The sequence below is a fragment of the Sitophilus oryzae genome, unplaced genomic scaffold, assembly GCF_002938485.1.
Source record: "Sitophilus oryzae breed Bouriz unplaced genomic scaffold, Soryzae_2.0 scaffold_860_pilon_pilon, whole genome shotgun sequence".
In the NCBI taxonomy this organism is placed as follows: Eukaryota; Metazoa; Arthropoda; class Insecta; order Coleoptera; family Curculionidae; genus Sitophilus; species Sitophilus oryzae.
In genome coordinates this window covers 666,382-682,295 of record NW_022147484.1, presented here as the reverse complement: position 1 = coordinate 682,295, position 15,914 = coordinate 666,382, and the positions used below count along the sequence as shown (strand labels likewise).

Sequence of the window (15,914 nt, the reverse complement as noted above, 5' to 3'; positions counted from 1 at the left end):
TTTTCTTTGTTTTTTTAAATGTAACACCCTGTATATTATTTTTATATTAGATGGAGAGTTAAAAGATGAACATTTTTTGTATTTAAAGTATTTCAAAATTTTTAACGGTTTCGCAGAATCACGCAGTATTATTTCAAATTGCGCTTTCAATGTTAAAATACGAGAGAAAAATCATTGGGTGGCTTTGATAAAAATTTACTGTGGAAAATGCAATATGAAATATAAAACCGCAAATATCTGCAAAACCGTTAACAATTTTGAAATACTCTAAATACAAAAAATGCTCATTTTTTAATTCTCCGTCTATTGAAAAAATAAAATACAGGGTGTTCCATTTAAAAAAAAACCAAGAAAAATTATTTGATATTTTAGAAAGTTTGGCGTAGAATATTGAACATCCTGTACGATTTACGATTACCATATTTATAGTAAAGTAAGAACAGACCATCTAAAGTAAATACCTAATATAGTTTTGATTTCAGAACAGTTCTTGTATTTTTAATAACTTTTTTAAGAAGGGCTGAAAAATATATATTTCTGATTTATTTTTTAATATCTCTGAAACTATCGAAATATATTTATTCATATCTTAGGGTTATGTAAAGTGATCTGAAAGGAAGCCAAAAATTCAAAAATATACAAGGTGTTCCATTTAAAAAAAATCATCCAGGTCCACTCACACTTTTTTGAGCTACCCTATAGCAGTTAAAATATTTTCCTGAAATACATCTTGGTACATACGTTATGTTTGCACTTATACAAAATTCTCAAGTTTTTTATTCTAGGAGCTACAGATGCCCGATGCACTATTGCCTGACCCTGTATAGGGCGTTATATTGAAAAAATACTACTTTGATGTATTTTTTATTTTTTTGGGACATTTTTGAAAACAATTTTAAATTGTAGCTTTAGTAGTCGTAGTATCGATCCCATCACTCACGATTTCTAAAAACCCATTCAGTTGGCTACAATACTCCGTGTCGTATAACAACGTCGTCAAAACTTAAAAAAAAGGATTACATTAGTCAGTGGTAATATTCTTCATCTAATCGTAAATAAATAAGGGTTTGTTTACATTTGATCTGTATATGGTGAGTCAAAATAAATCAGTCTATCTTTTATACATATTTATATTCGGTAATATAATCTTTAATCTTTCTTGGACAACCCATTATAATTAATAATTATAATGGGTTGTAATGTAATAAAGTTAAATAACTAAGTAAAATATGACGTAAATCTGGTGTAAGTTCCTTTCGCGTCTGTAAGTAGTTCGCCGCCGCTCATGCACCGCCCCAAATTTCCATTACCGCGCTTCCATTCCGATGCATAATGCCGTTAGATGTCGCTTTGATTGCGGATTTAATTAGTTTGAGACACACGCCTCCCCTATAATTCAGGACAACTGTTTCTCTCCCGCCTATCGCTATGGAAGGGCTAGGGACGATTATAAGAAGGGATGGGAAATGACAGTGGTGATATCGCGCGGTGAGGCGGTTTCAAAATATTAACCCGATTTAAATATTTTTAGACTTACATGATAATATGATACATACAGTGTCACAAATAGGTCCGCATCAAATGGATTTTTTTAATTTATTGACTGAAAATTTTGATTGAAAGTAAAATTTGGCTTTGGCAATAATTTCTGCTTTGATTTTACTAAAACTGACATCAGAAAATTAGAAAATTTCGCGTCCTGCTCTCGGGTATCTGTAAAATTTGACATTTAAAGTAATAAAAATTAAAGAATAGCAGCTGATTCTTGTGATAAAAGCAAAAATTACTAATGGGAGCCATAGTCAAATATGTTAAATGTGTTGAATAAATTTATAGCTTTTTCATGCCATGGCCAGGTTCTCACAATAGGAATTGACCTCAAATCCAAGAAGGCAATAGAAAAAGAGAGATATCCTCAATTATAGGTTCGGGACAAGACCGGTATCAGGTCTAATGAGAGACCAAATTAAAGAGGTGAAGAAAATTGAGATAGATCCTCCAGCCTCCATCTCACGAGTACCCCAGCCGGAGAAAGGTTCTCGACTGTGAAGGGTACGGAGAGTCAAACCCCAACCGTGGAGGGTAGGTATATGCCCTTTGCGGACGTAGATGTTTACTCTTCGGAGGATGAACATCTGTTGTCAGAGAAGAATGGGAAACACACTGTTTCTCCTACAACAGGTAGATCCCCATGTATCATGAGTTATCGAATGAGTTATAGACTGAATGATGAGATGAGTTATAACTTAAGAAAGAGGGACACAATATAGATCTTTAAGGTCGCGGTGATTAACCCCCCTTCCACTCATTCATTCTACATAAGAAATGACAGCAATCATCATTTCCAAGCTATCTCTGACGCCGTTTTTTCGATTGTATCGGTATAATTAGCCAATTTTTATTTTAGGCATTATTAGAATCTAACTAGCATCGATATTCGTGAACTAACATATATATTAAATGCCTTTAGTTAAGTGTATATTTTATTGTCCATGATACAACTCACAATCCAGGCTGTTTAATAAGTTGAGGCTTGTTACCGTTAAAATTCCAGTATTATTGTTATTTAATTTTCAAAGTTAAATAACCCGGTTATTAACAATTTAAGTAAAAAATGGTAAATAAAACATAAGTTTGTTTTCGCCACACCAACTTAAAATACATATTTAAGAGACCACTGTATAAAATATTTAAATAATATACTTACCAATCGCTTCAGTCGTCGTAACCTATAACAATAAAAATTAATAAATTTAGCTGTCATGACGTTATCTTGAAAAATACACCAATTATTTCATTTCGCCCACTTGATCATAACAGAAGAAACATAGATAATTATCATAATTGGGTTTCTCCTGCAATTTTCATGCAAACAAAAATACGTCATTTAAAATACTAACTAATAATACTACACTCTAAGCGAAAATGGAATTAGATACGATAAAACTGAGAATGACGATTAATAAAGCAACAGATAAATTATGATTTTATCGTAACAAAGTTAATTTAAGTTACTAAATTAATTAATTAGTTTTATTGTGATAGTTTTCATATTTATCAAGATAAGAGTATAAAGCACCTATAAATAATGAAAACAATATAATCTTAAATAAAGCTTGAATCTTAAATAAGTTGCTAAGATTGGTTAGGGAAAAGTGTAGGGATAAGAGGTTACGTTCTAGAATTTATTAAGTTCTATTTAGGGAAAATCGAAAACAGAAAGTGCGTTATAACGATACCTTAAGTAATGGAAATAGTCTTGTTGTAGGAAAGTTCTGGAGCTCCTCAACGGACTCTCTCAAGGGAATTCTAGGACCTATTTTGTTTTTAGTTTATATAAATGAATTGGGGACCTCAGTAAAGAATGGTTCGGTTATTTGCTACGCCGACAATACTTCAGTGACATTTACGGACGATTAGTTGGGAAGGTGCATTCTTAAAAGCAGAACAGATTCTTAAATTAATTCATAGTTGGATAAGTGATAAAAAAATAAGTCTAAACATATTAAATATCAACAATAATATCAACAATAATAAAAACAACGTTAATATTTTCTTTAACAACTGCCGATTAACCACAAAAAATTGTATTAAGATTCATGACCCCCCATATCGTGTAATTTATTAGATAATAACTGCGCCTGTCCCTATATTCAGAAATCTGATAAAACTAATATTTAGAGTTGCACATCGATCAATGAAATGAACATGCTATTGAAACCTCAAAAAAACTTGTATTATAAATTGTATCACCTATGAAACATTTTGGATGAAAATAAAATAAAAATAGTATACAACTCATTACTCGAGTCAATTTTAAGGTATTGTCTAGTAACCTGGGGAGGTCTCAATGATAATGCAATGCGAATTTTAAATATATGCTAAAACAAAATTCTGAACCTACAATTCTCTATCCTATCTCTATCCTACAATTGACACCTTTATTCTGAATTTAACGTTTTCAATTTTAGAGGACTGTTTCTAAATGCAAGCTTATTTTTCTATAAAAAAATTAAACATAACTTTAAAGGTCTAGACCATCATTATAATACTCGCTCTAAAAAAATATGATTTACAGTCACACTTCTTCAATAAATCCCATTTACAAACAAACATACTATTTTTGCTTCCTAAATTTCTTAATATGCTGCCTTTGTCCATGAGAATGAAAATTGACAGACTCAGTATAAAAAAGGGATAAATATCACCTTGACAACTTAAGGTATGTTGACATTTGATTGGTTTTGCATTGTTACTTGTTCAGTTTTAATTTAAAAATAGATGCAGTTTTTCTTAAATTACTTAAAATTGGCTTGTCTAAAATTTTTCAAATTTGGCATGTGTATTCAGCATAGGCAGGCCCTTAAAAACCTAATATTTATTAATATATTAGGAGAGCCAATATTTGGACAGTTTAAAATTTGCATTGGATTTCCTATGTTTCAATCGACGATGCATCACCCGGTATAGTTTTATAACTGTATGGTTGTGTGGTTCAATCCACATCCCTGTCGTTCGTGCTAATCCTGGTGTTTTAGGCCTAACATGGATCTAAATATGTTGATGTTTTTTTTAATATGTATCTAAATTAATACATTCCTTTTTTATTTAAAAATACTTTTCCTGAATAAAATAAATAATGATCATACGGCTGTTTACAAACTAAAAGCACCGTATGTAATTAAATATACGCCCGGCATATTGAAATAGTTTAATTATGAATGTGCGCAACGTTATCAGTAATTTCGTCGAAATAAACGTATCTAATTACATCACCGCGCTACTGTTTATGAATTTGCAAAATGAAATTTATGTCATTATGTCATCAGCTATCGTTCGATTGAGCCCCATAATTTCTGGAATTCTGCTCTTCGTACATCTCTTTTTGGGGTTGGTCAACTCTTTCTCGGGATATCTTCATTACTCGGAAGAGGTGTATACGGTCTCTGGCAGGTATAGCGCCCTACAGAGATGTAAGGACTATTTTAACAAATTTAATATTTTAACCCTTCCATCTTTGTTAATGAGATTACGATTAGTACCAGCGCAAAGGTCCTAAATTCAAAAGCTTTACTTCGAGTCCTCGTAAAGTAACTGTTATAATTACTTAGAAATAACGATTAACGATTACTTAGAACACATCACTATATTCCATTAAGAATCTCTCTATAGTTTTCTAACTGTATAGCTGTGTAGTTCAATCCACATTCCTGTCGTTCATGCTAATCCTGTTGTTCTAGACCTGAAATGGATCTAAATATGTTTATGTTTTTGTTAATATATGTATCAAAATTAATACATTCCTTTTTTATTTAAAAATACTTTTCCCGAATAAAATAAATAATGAGCATACGGCTGTTTTCAAACTAAAAGCACCGTACGTAATTAAATATACGCCCGGCATATTGAAATAGTTTAATTATGAATGTGCGCAACGTTATCAGTAATTTCGTTCGAAATAAACGTATCTAATTACATCACCGCGCTACTGTTTATGAATTTGCAAAATGAAATTTATAACAAGGCAAAACCGCGGCCGACGTATTTACAAACTACTAGCGGCATATAAATATCTAAACTGAATATCTTTCTGCACAATGCACGGCTCACTCTGTGTTCAGAGATTCGCCAACGATTTAATATTTACATTAGCGTGTTCATACGTGCATACGCAGATCAGATGCCTTTCATTCATTGAGGTGGAAAGGGCCCATAAATTTACCGTTGTTTTGAGCATTTATTGCTTTGTCTAATTAGGGTACATAGATTTGAGCATACACGCAACAACTCTTTGTAAAATATCACTGCAGTTATCTGCTTTTATATAAAAAGTTTCTCTGAACTGTTTCTGGACTAGTTTTTGTTTTATACTTAAATTCTTTAGTTGTCGTTAAGGTCTGTGACAAATTTTACAGTTTATGTTGATTTTTGCAAAATATAGAAGGGTAAATATTCTAAAATACCCTAAAATATTTTGAAAAGTTTATAAACGAAAGTCGTTGTTTACAAACAGCTTTGATACAGATGTCTAAAGCCATTATTTAAAAAGAAGAAATTGAGACACAAGTAAGCTGCTAGTATGACTCTATTATTATTAAATGTGTCACAAATAGACCCCTCTAACTTTGATAACATGTAACAAGTGCCTCCAAATATATTTTTTAATTAACTTGAAATTGTTTATTCCTTTTGTAATACTTCTAATATTTCTTTTCCTGGTCCCTTAAGTAATTGTCCGACCAAATTATCGCCGGTAGTGCCAGTTACGATTCTTGTTTTTATGAAACGTAAATTGTGCATGTGGTTTGTTCAAATAAACACATAGTAAGAGTCGATTGAATATCAGAAATTGAATCGTGTGATTCAATTGACTAAAAAGAATGGTACTGCCCATCACTACACCCTTGCGTTTATAAGATCAGTATTTTTAGGAATTAGATTAGTTCACACTTTTAGCCCAAGAAGATATGCTATTTCATAATTCATTATTGTGTACCACTTTCAAGAGAGGTGTATAACAAACTTTCTTGTCTAAAGAAAGACTCAAACTGCTTGTTTTCAAAAACGTTGCTTACTTCTAGAAAACATTATCTCAAAAACTAATCGTAAGAATTAAATATTGGCTATGAGACTCTAATAAGAAAGGAACAAACTTTTCAACCATATGCCACATAAGGACCGAATTAAAAAAAATTGAGTTCATGCCTTCTATTCATGAATAACCGGCGAGTAGAAATTATCCCATTTTGGTTTATCCGTAAATGGGACCTGCGTATTATTTTTGTGTAGGAAATATTCCCCATTATATTAAAAATTGTTATATTTTAAAAAGTTCTTGATCTAGAGGTTATTGATTTACATAATTTGCAACATAAGAAAAACCAAACCAAACCAAACCAAAATAGTGGAGTGCTTTAAGCCCTTATGGGATACAAACCTCGGAATTTATTTACTGCGAACGAAATTTTAAAAAACTTTTTGCATTGTATTGTTAATAAGATATATTACAAAGTTTACCCATTTAAATTCGTTGCTTTCTCTTTAGTTTTTAAATTAAACACACATACACAAATCCATACATACAAGATGGCTCTGTGTTGTCCGAAAAAGCGCTCTATCAGGATTCCTATATGAGATTTTCACTCCAAAACTTTTACAAAATATGTGTTTAATTGTAGTTCACATTTCAAAAATATTTTTATAGATATACAGGGGAGTGAGATAAGTCAGAATATTCCAATATATTCTGACTCCAAATATAAACTTAAATATATTCCAATATATTCGGTTTCAAAAATACCTTAATACCATAGAGTATACTGAGTGGTTTTTGAATTATGACCACGTCCATGAGGACGTCAATCTAGACGCCCAGGCACCTTCGTATGAGAACTTCTAATCGAGACGATCGACTTACTGTAAGTTTATCGCTAAGAAACCGCCGTTTGCCAGCGTTTCAAATGTATAATGAATTGCACCTAAGGAAGGTATATATTAACTAACGGACTATAAGAAGAAGACTAAATGAAGCAAATCTTATGTCAAGAGGGCCTGCTTCGGGACCAGAACTTACTAGATCTGTTGACTAGGACCAAAAACAAAGACATGGTCTTAATGTAAAAATTACGAAAAAATGTTAGTGTCTTCTTCAAAAGCAACAAAAAATCTCCAACAAAAATAAAGCTAATGAGATGAAGCAAAAAACAAACTATCGAGAAAGGACGTATCTAGATGATAAAATTAGATGATTTTTAAATTTCTTGCTGTTTTAACATATTCCACAAGGTGTTAGGCTCAATCAAACTTTCACCAAAATATCAACATTTTGTTTTCCCTCCTATAATTAACAGAGGGGGAGTTTCATTTTTAATTTAAAAAGGGATACTAAATAGTCAATAAAACAAAATATATTACACTTTAAAATACATCAAAGTTATAAGGGGCTCGTTCTTCGTGCCGGTGAATGTATTTCAAAATCTACAAATCACAATCCGAAAATTAATTAGTATATAGAGCGTTCCATTACAAAAAACACAACTTTCATGTGTAAATTTTTTGGGGGTCATTCTGTAGAAATATATATAATTTTAGAAAATGCCTTAAATTGATTTACACAAGCTCAAAAAATTTCACTTCAATACAAACTTTTGTTTTTCTTGCAAAAACCGCGTCGTATATGACGCGCCACCAATAACTCAATTTCAATAAAAATTTCAATGATTAGAATATAAGCAGAATAGGTATAGCTTATACATCAGATTCATTTATTTCAATAAATTTACTTTCAAAATCAAAATCAAAAAATGAAGAAGGAAATAACTAAGAATTTACTAAAATTACTAAAATAAAAAATTAAAAGCAACGAAAAAAAAAATGGGTAAACATTTTAGTATTTAATCTATAAAACACAATACAGGTTACACATTAATACATTCACAGTAATTGCATTCCGAGGTAAAAGTCTCTAGGCACTCCACTAAAATGAATTTCAGGTAATTTTAGATATATTAATAAATCTCTTAGAATAAAAAATCAAATCAATATTTAAAAAATTAAAAAGCCCCAATTTATTTGAAGAAATCAAAATTTACTTCTATTCTAGTTAATATTAACTAAACAAACTGTACATCCGCCATTTCGGATTCTTTTTTTCAGTGTAGCAAAAATGTGCGTAAGTAAACTCCAATTAAGTAGCACGTCAACACGAACTTTTCCAATTAAGGTCCACAATAGATTTTAATTAGTAAACAAAAAGAGCGAGTGAGATAAAGAGATGCTCTTCCTCTCGTCAATTTGTTGTTTCGGCCGATTTGTTTTGGGTCAGAGTGGATAATTTGAGATAATTAATTGGTCACACGTGTTAGCCAAACCGCAAGTTCATTAATTAGTAAATAGCAAAATATAAAAAGTGTAGTATTAGTAGTAAAACATAAAAATATGCATTTTTCTACAACATAAAACGTTCTAAACTACAGATAATTGTTTGGAAATACACTTGAACACGTAGATTAATTTATATTTAAATTGTGCTCTTTTTTATATAAGAAAACTTATAAAGTATGACCTATAAAAATTGTATTGCTTTCCACATATAGGTGATACTTTTATTTAGATTAGAATAATAATTGAGAGGGTAAGTGTACAATCCAAAGTGTACAATCTCCATATCTTGACGAAAATGAGACAGATATCGCAATAGTTGCATATCGTTGAGTTGAATTCAAATATACCATTATTTCGATCCAAAACGATCATTATCCGGTGTATTTTGGCTTGCAAAACATATGTTTAGTTCCATAATGACATTGTTCCAAACTGTACAAACTCCTAATTCGCCAATTAAAACAAAACGTACAATCTCCAATGCAAATTGAATACATTATGAGACATGAAATTTTCAAAGTGAGCATTATTTGTACCGATGAAAGTCAGCTGTTTAATAATGGTATGGAACTGTGATCAGAGTAGGAAAATGTTCAAATCAGAAACTAGAAAGAAGAAGCAAATAAATTCATAAAGCCGCCGCGCCAGGCCAGTGACATTTTGCTTTTTCTTAAAAAAAAAATTAAAAGAATGATACATTCCAAAAATTCAAATGGGGTTGTAACAGTTCGAGGTGAAAGTAACTACAGGAGAGACCCAGGGATGGGAAAACCTATTACGAAAAAAGGTAAAAGTATTCCCAATATGCAGTAATTTTCATAACGTACAATCTCCATATCTTTTTTGCAAATAATGTTGCAAAACAATATGTTTTGTTTCTCAAAAAGTCATAAAATATTTATAAGCAATGACAACATCACAACAAAAACTTAAAATTTAAAAAAGAATTCATTAAATTCAATTAAAATTAAAAGTTTTTTTCGTTTGCTGTAAATATGATGAAACTGGAGATTGTACACTTTGGAACTAGAAAATAATTGTTTAGAATCATTCACAATTGACGTCCTTATGGACGTGGTCATAATTCAAAAACCACTCAGTATACTCTATGGTATTAAGGTATTTTTGAAATCGAAGATATTGGAATATATTTAAGTTTATATTTGGAGTCTTAGACTTAGACTTATCTCACTCCCCTGTATATCTATAAAAATATTTTTGAAATGTGAACTACAATTAAACACATATTGTGTAAAAGTTTTGGAGTGAAAATCTCGAATAGGAATCCTGATAGAGCGCTTTTTCGGACAACACAGAGCCATCTTGTATGTATGGATTTGTGTATGTGTGTTTAATTTAAAAACTAAAGAGAAAGCAACGAATTTAAATGGGTAAACTTTGTAATATATCTTATTAACAATACAATGCAAAAAGTTTTTTAAAATTTCGTTCGCAGTAAATAAATTCCGAGGTTTGTATCCCATAAGGGCTTAAAGCACTCCACTATTTTGGTTATTTTAAAAACATTTTCTTATGTTGCAAATTATGTAAATCAATAACCTCTAGATCAAGAACTTTTTAAAATATAACAATTTTTAATATAATGGGGAATATTTTCTACACAAAAATAATACGCAGATCTCATTTACGGATAAACCAAAATGGGATAATTTCTACTCGCCGGTTATTCATGAATAGAAGGCATGAACTCAATTTTTTTAATTCGGTCCTTATGTGGCATATGGTTGAAAAGTTTGTTCCTTTCTTATTAGAGTCTCATAGCAATATTTAATTCTTACGATTAGTTTTTGAGATAATGTTTTCTAGAAGTAAGCAACGTTTTTGAAAACAAGCAGTTTGAGTCTTTCTTTAGACAAGAAAGTTTGTTATACACCTCTCTTGAAAGTGGTACACAATAATGAATTATGAAATAGCATATCTTTTGGGCTAAAAGTGTGAACTAATCTAATTCCTAAAAATACTGATCTTATAAACGCAAGGGTGTAGTGATGGGCAGTACCATTCTTTTTAGTCAATTGAATCACACGATTCAATTTCTGATATTCAATCGACTCTTACTATGTGTTTATTTGAACAAACCACATGCACAATTTACGTTTCATAAAAACAAGAATCGTAACTGGCACTACCGGCGATAATTTGGTCGGACAATTACTTAAGGGACCAGGAAAAGAAATATTAGAAGTATTACAAAAGGAATAAACAATTTCAAGTTAATTAAAAAATATATTTGGAGGCACTTGTTACATGTTATCAAAGTTAGAGGGGTCTATTTGTGACACATTTAATAATAATAGAGTCATACTAGCAGCTTACTTGTGTCTCAATTTCTTCTTTTTAAATAATGGCTTTAGACATCTGTATCAAAGCTATTTGTAAACGACTTTCGTTTATAAACTTTTCAAAATATTTTAGGGTATTTTAGAATATTTACCCTTCTATATTTTGCAAAAATCAACATAAACTGTAAAATTTGTCACAGACCTTAACGACATCTAAAGAATTTAAGTATAAAACAAAAACTAGTCCAGAAACAGTTCAGAGAAACTTTTTATATAAAAGCAGATAACTGCAGTGATATTTTACAAAGAGTTGTTGCGTGTATGCTCAAATCTATGTACCCTAATTAGACAAAGCAATAAATGCTCAACACAACGGTAAATTTATGGGCCCTTTCCACCTCAATGAATGAAAGGCATCTGATCTGCGTATGCACGTATGAACACGCTAATGTAAATATTAAATCGTTGGCGAATCTCTGAACACAGAGTGAGCCGTGCATTGTGCAGAAAGATATTCAGTTTAGATATTTATATGCCGCTAGTAGTTTGTAAATACGTCGGCCGCGGTTTTGCCTTGTTATAAATTTCATTTTGCAAATTCATAAACAGTAGCGCGGTGATGTAATTAGAGACGTTTATTTCGAACGAAATTACTGATAACGTTGCGCATATTCATAATTAAACTATTTCAATATGCCGGGCGTATATTTAATTACGTACGGTGCTTTTAGTTTGAAAACAGCCGTATGCTCATTATTTATTTTATTCGGGAAAAGTATTTTTAAATAAAAAAGGAATGTATTAATTTTGATACATATTAAAAAAAACATCAATATATTTAGATCCATGTCAGGCCTAAAACACCAGGATTAAACGAAAGACAGGGATGTGGATTGAACCACACAACCATACAGTTATAAAACTATACCGGGTGGTGCATTGTATATTGAAACATAGGAAATCCAATGCAAATTTTGAACTGTTCAAATATTGGCTCTCCTATAATGACATCGTTCCAAACTGTACAAACTCCTAATTCGCCAATTAAAACAAAACGTACAATCTCCAATGCAAATTGAATACATTATGAGACATGAAATTTTCAAAGTGAGCATTATTTGTACCGATGAAAGTCAGCTGTTTAATAATGGTATGGAACTGTGATCAGAGTAGGAAAATGTTCAAATCAGAAACTAGAAAGAAGAAGCAAATAAATTCATAAAGCCGCCGCGCCAGGCCAGTGACATTTTGCTTTTTCTTAAAAAAAAATTAAAAGAATGATACATTCCAAAAATTCAAATGGGGTTGTAACAGTTCGAGGTGAAAGTAACTACAGGAGAGACCTAGGGATGGGAAAACCTATTACGAAAAAAGGTAAAAGTATTCCCAATATGCAGTAATTTTCATAACGTACAATCTCCATATCTTTTTTGCAAATAATGTTGCAAAACAATATGTTTTGTTTCTCAAAAAGTCATAAAATATTTATAAGCAATGACAACATCACAACAAAAACTTCAAATTTAAAAAAGAATTCATTAAATTCAATTGAAATTAAAAGTTTTTTTCGTTTGCTGTAAATATGATGAAACTGGAGATTGTACACTTTGGAACTAGAAAATAATTGTTCAGAATCATTCTGAACAATTATTGTCCTTTTGCTTATATCCAATAAAATTGTAATTATTATTGTAATTATTCAAAGTTCATAAATATTATTATTATTTTATTTTTCTTCGACTGCAGTGTCCCCGTTTAAAAGTAGCCAGAAAAAATTATATTGTAATTTTAAAAAATTCCTATCATAAGTTTGGGAGTCTTTGTATTTGTTAAAAAGGTTTTACCGCATTTCGAGTTGGTTAGCATGGTTACTTGGAGGGTGTTAATTCATTGGTAAATCCTAGGTTTAGCGCGCTTATCCTAGGTTTTATCGCATTTCGTACATTTACAACATATATAATATTCTTACATAAAAAAAGCGAAATTTAAAATACAAATAATCCAGTAAACGAAGGCGCATCAGTAAGTCGATTGCACCGACAATTATTTTGTACATAGTTGGATTCAGCATAATATTCTGCATACAGTACGCTATTTTTATTTGAAGGATTACTGTTTTGCCATGCTATTTCTTGTTTTACTAAAACTTTAACTATAAACACTATATCCGAAAAGTGTTTAAAAACTAGAGTGAGTGTAACTTTATTAATCCTTAACTATATTTTCCTAAAGTTCAAGGCTGATGGAATAAACTCACCAAGAAAAATTTGCATTATCTTTTACAGGGTATTTTTATGGCGTCGCCAATATCGCCATATTTAAAATGATATATTTCTATTTTTTTAACTGCTATACCCTGTATATTTGTTTTTTCGATTGTGAATTATTAGAATTAAAAATTGAACATTTTATGTATTTAAAGTATTCATAAATTTTTAGCGGTTTTGAAGATACTTGTATTATATAATGATGTTTTCAATGGTATAAAACTGACAAAGTTCATTTCAGATGGCTTTGATAAAAATTTACTGTTGAAGGAGCCATATGTAATATAATACTGCGAATATCTGCGCAGCCCATAAAAAAATTAAAATACTTTAAATACAAAAGAAAGTTTATTTTTTAATTTTCCATCTAAAATAAAAATAATATACAGAGCGTTGCATTAAAAAAAATGAGATATAGTATTTTAAATATTGGGAGTATTTTAAATATTGAGCTACGTCATAAAAATTACCCCGTATAAGATAATGTAAATTGTCCTTTCCCGCTTTTATTTTGTTATCCTTGATGTTTAAGAAAATATAGCTAAGCATTAATAAAGCTGAAAAAAGTCAAAGTTTCATTAAATATGAAATAGAATGGCATAATGCTGGAAATAAAAATAGCGTACTATATCAAAATCTGTACAGAAAAATTGCATTTAAAAAAAAACTTAAAACTTTATAATAACTTTTTTGGGACACTCTGTATACAAGAAAATATTTTTAGGATATGCCCTTCCATAAACTATGCAACATTTGTATAAACCTTTTGTTATATCTTCGACAACGTCGACGATGTTGGACTTCCTCACACTAATGAGCCATGTGTTTTTATGCGGATTCCTATTTTCAAAAATATATTATCACTTGTTCTCCATAAAGATCTAACCTACAGTAAACCGTGAATTTCCCTGTAGTTATATTAAGTTAAATCAAACTCTCAAAATTACACTTATTTTGAAAATGCAATTATTGCTTAACTACGCTAGGTTAATAACTTCGTATGTTGCATAGTTTATAAATAAGAGCAACTGCAGTGCAAGTCATTCAAGTTCAATATACGTTTGAATGGAATCTAATTTAACTGTATAATTATTTTGTTTGTTGTATGTACGAATGTCACTTATATCACGTCATATATCACTTCTGCCAGAGACATAGAGTTCCTCTTATTTAATTAGACTTTATTAATGTAAAGAGATGTTTGAGATTTAAAAATATGAAAGATAGCAATCGGAATTAAGTAATATTAATGAAATAATTTTCATTATTAAATCAGTATGAGATTTATTTAAAAAGGATTAAATTCTAACTATTATATATTTTTGTATTTCTTTCCCATGTTAAACACTATAGTCACTTCTTATTTTGTGCTACAGTTTTATTGAAAAATAGTAACTTTTTTTCGTTTAATTTTACTAACAAAATAACGAAAATCAACCGCATATAAAGACTTTGTTAGGACAAAAGCATTGAGCACATCAAGTGGTCACTGCAAATCCACACAATTCGAAGCTGGTGGACAACTTTAAAGCAGTCCACAATACGCTTTGAAGAAATCTGCGCAATCTAAGGGATAACTGGTGGTCATCAAAAGCTAATCAGATTGGCGAAGAGTATGCCGCGCATCACGACTATCGTAAATTCTTCGAGAGTATAAAAGAAGTATACGGCCCAACCAAACGCGAATATAGTGAATATATTTAAAAACAAAGGAAGTGCATCAGATTGCGGAAACTACCGGAGAATTCCACTACTGGCTAGCGGAGGAAAAATTGTTGCAAAATTATGTCAACCCTTCTGCACCCACATATGTATAGAAAATATCCTCCTAAATTGCAAACGGGCTTTCGTACCAACCACAGTACCGTTGATTCCATTTTCTTCGTCCGCCACCTACAGGAAACAGTAGAGGAGTAGCAGAGTAAACTGCATTTATGGACCTAACAAACGCCTTGGACTCTGTAAACAGAGATGCACTTTGGGCAATTATGCAATAGTTCGGAGTACCCAACAAATTTCTTACAGTGTGTAAAAGCCTCCATAATAACAAAAAAGTCTAGAGTGTCACCATCATGGATCACTGAGCGATCACGTTCGAACAAATACAGGAAATAGGCAAGGATGTATCTTAGCGCCTCTTCTATTCAACATATTCATGGCAGCGCTTTATTATACTGCAGGAAAGAGTAATGGGCATTAGATACAGATACGACGGCGGTCTGTTCAACATAAAAAGACTCAGGGCAAAAACACGTATAAAATTCATTACAGAACTTTAATACGCTGATGACTGCGCTCTAGTTGCAAAAACGTTATAGCAATTACAAGAAATGTTGAACACATATACCTGGGCATACGAGGCATTTGGGTATTAAGCTGAACATCGATAAAACTAAAATCATGTGCACTCCCCCGAAAGATCATAACAATGCTATAAGAATCGGTGAACTACTGGAATATG

At 31.0% G+C, this 15,914-nt stretch overlaps 1 protein-coding gene across 1 annotated transcript in view; it reads right to left on the bottom strand.

Moving 5' to 3' along the window:
- LOC115890300 (ADAMTS-like protein 3) overlaps window positions 1-15,914 on the bottom strand; it is a 1,070,176-nt gene that overhangs the window by 626,231 nt on the left and 428,031 nt on the right. Inside the window, exon 5 of the mRNA XM_030910476.1 lies at window positions 2,708-2,729. The gene's annotated coding sequence lies outside the window, so the exon portion shown is untranslated. The remainder of the gene's footprint in view (window positions 1-2,707; window positions 2,730-15,914) is intronic.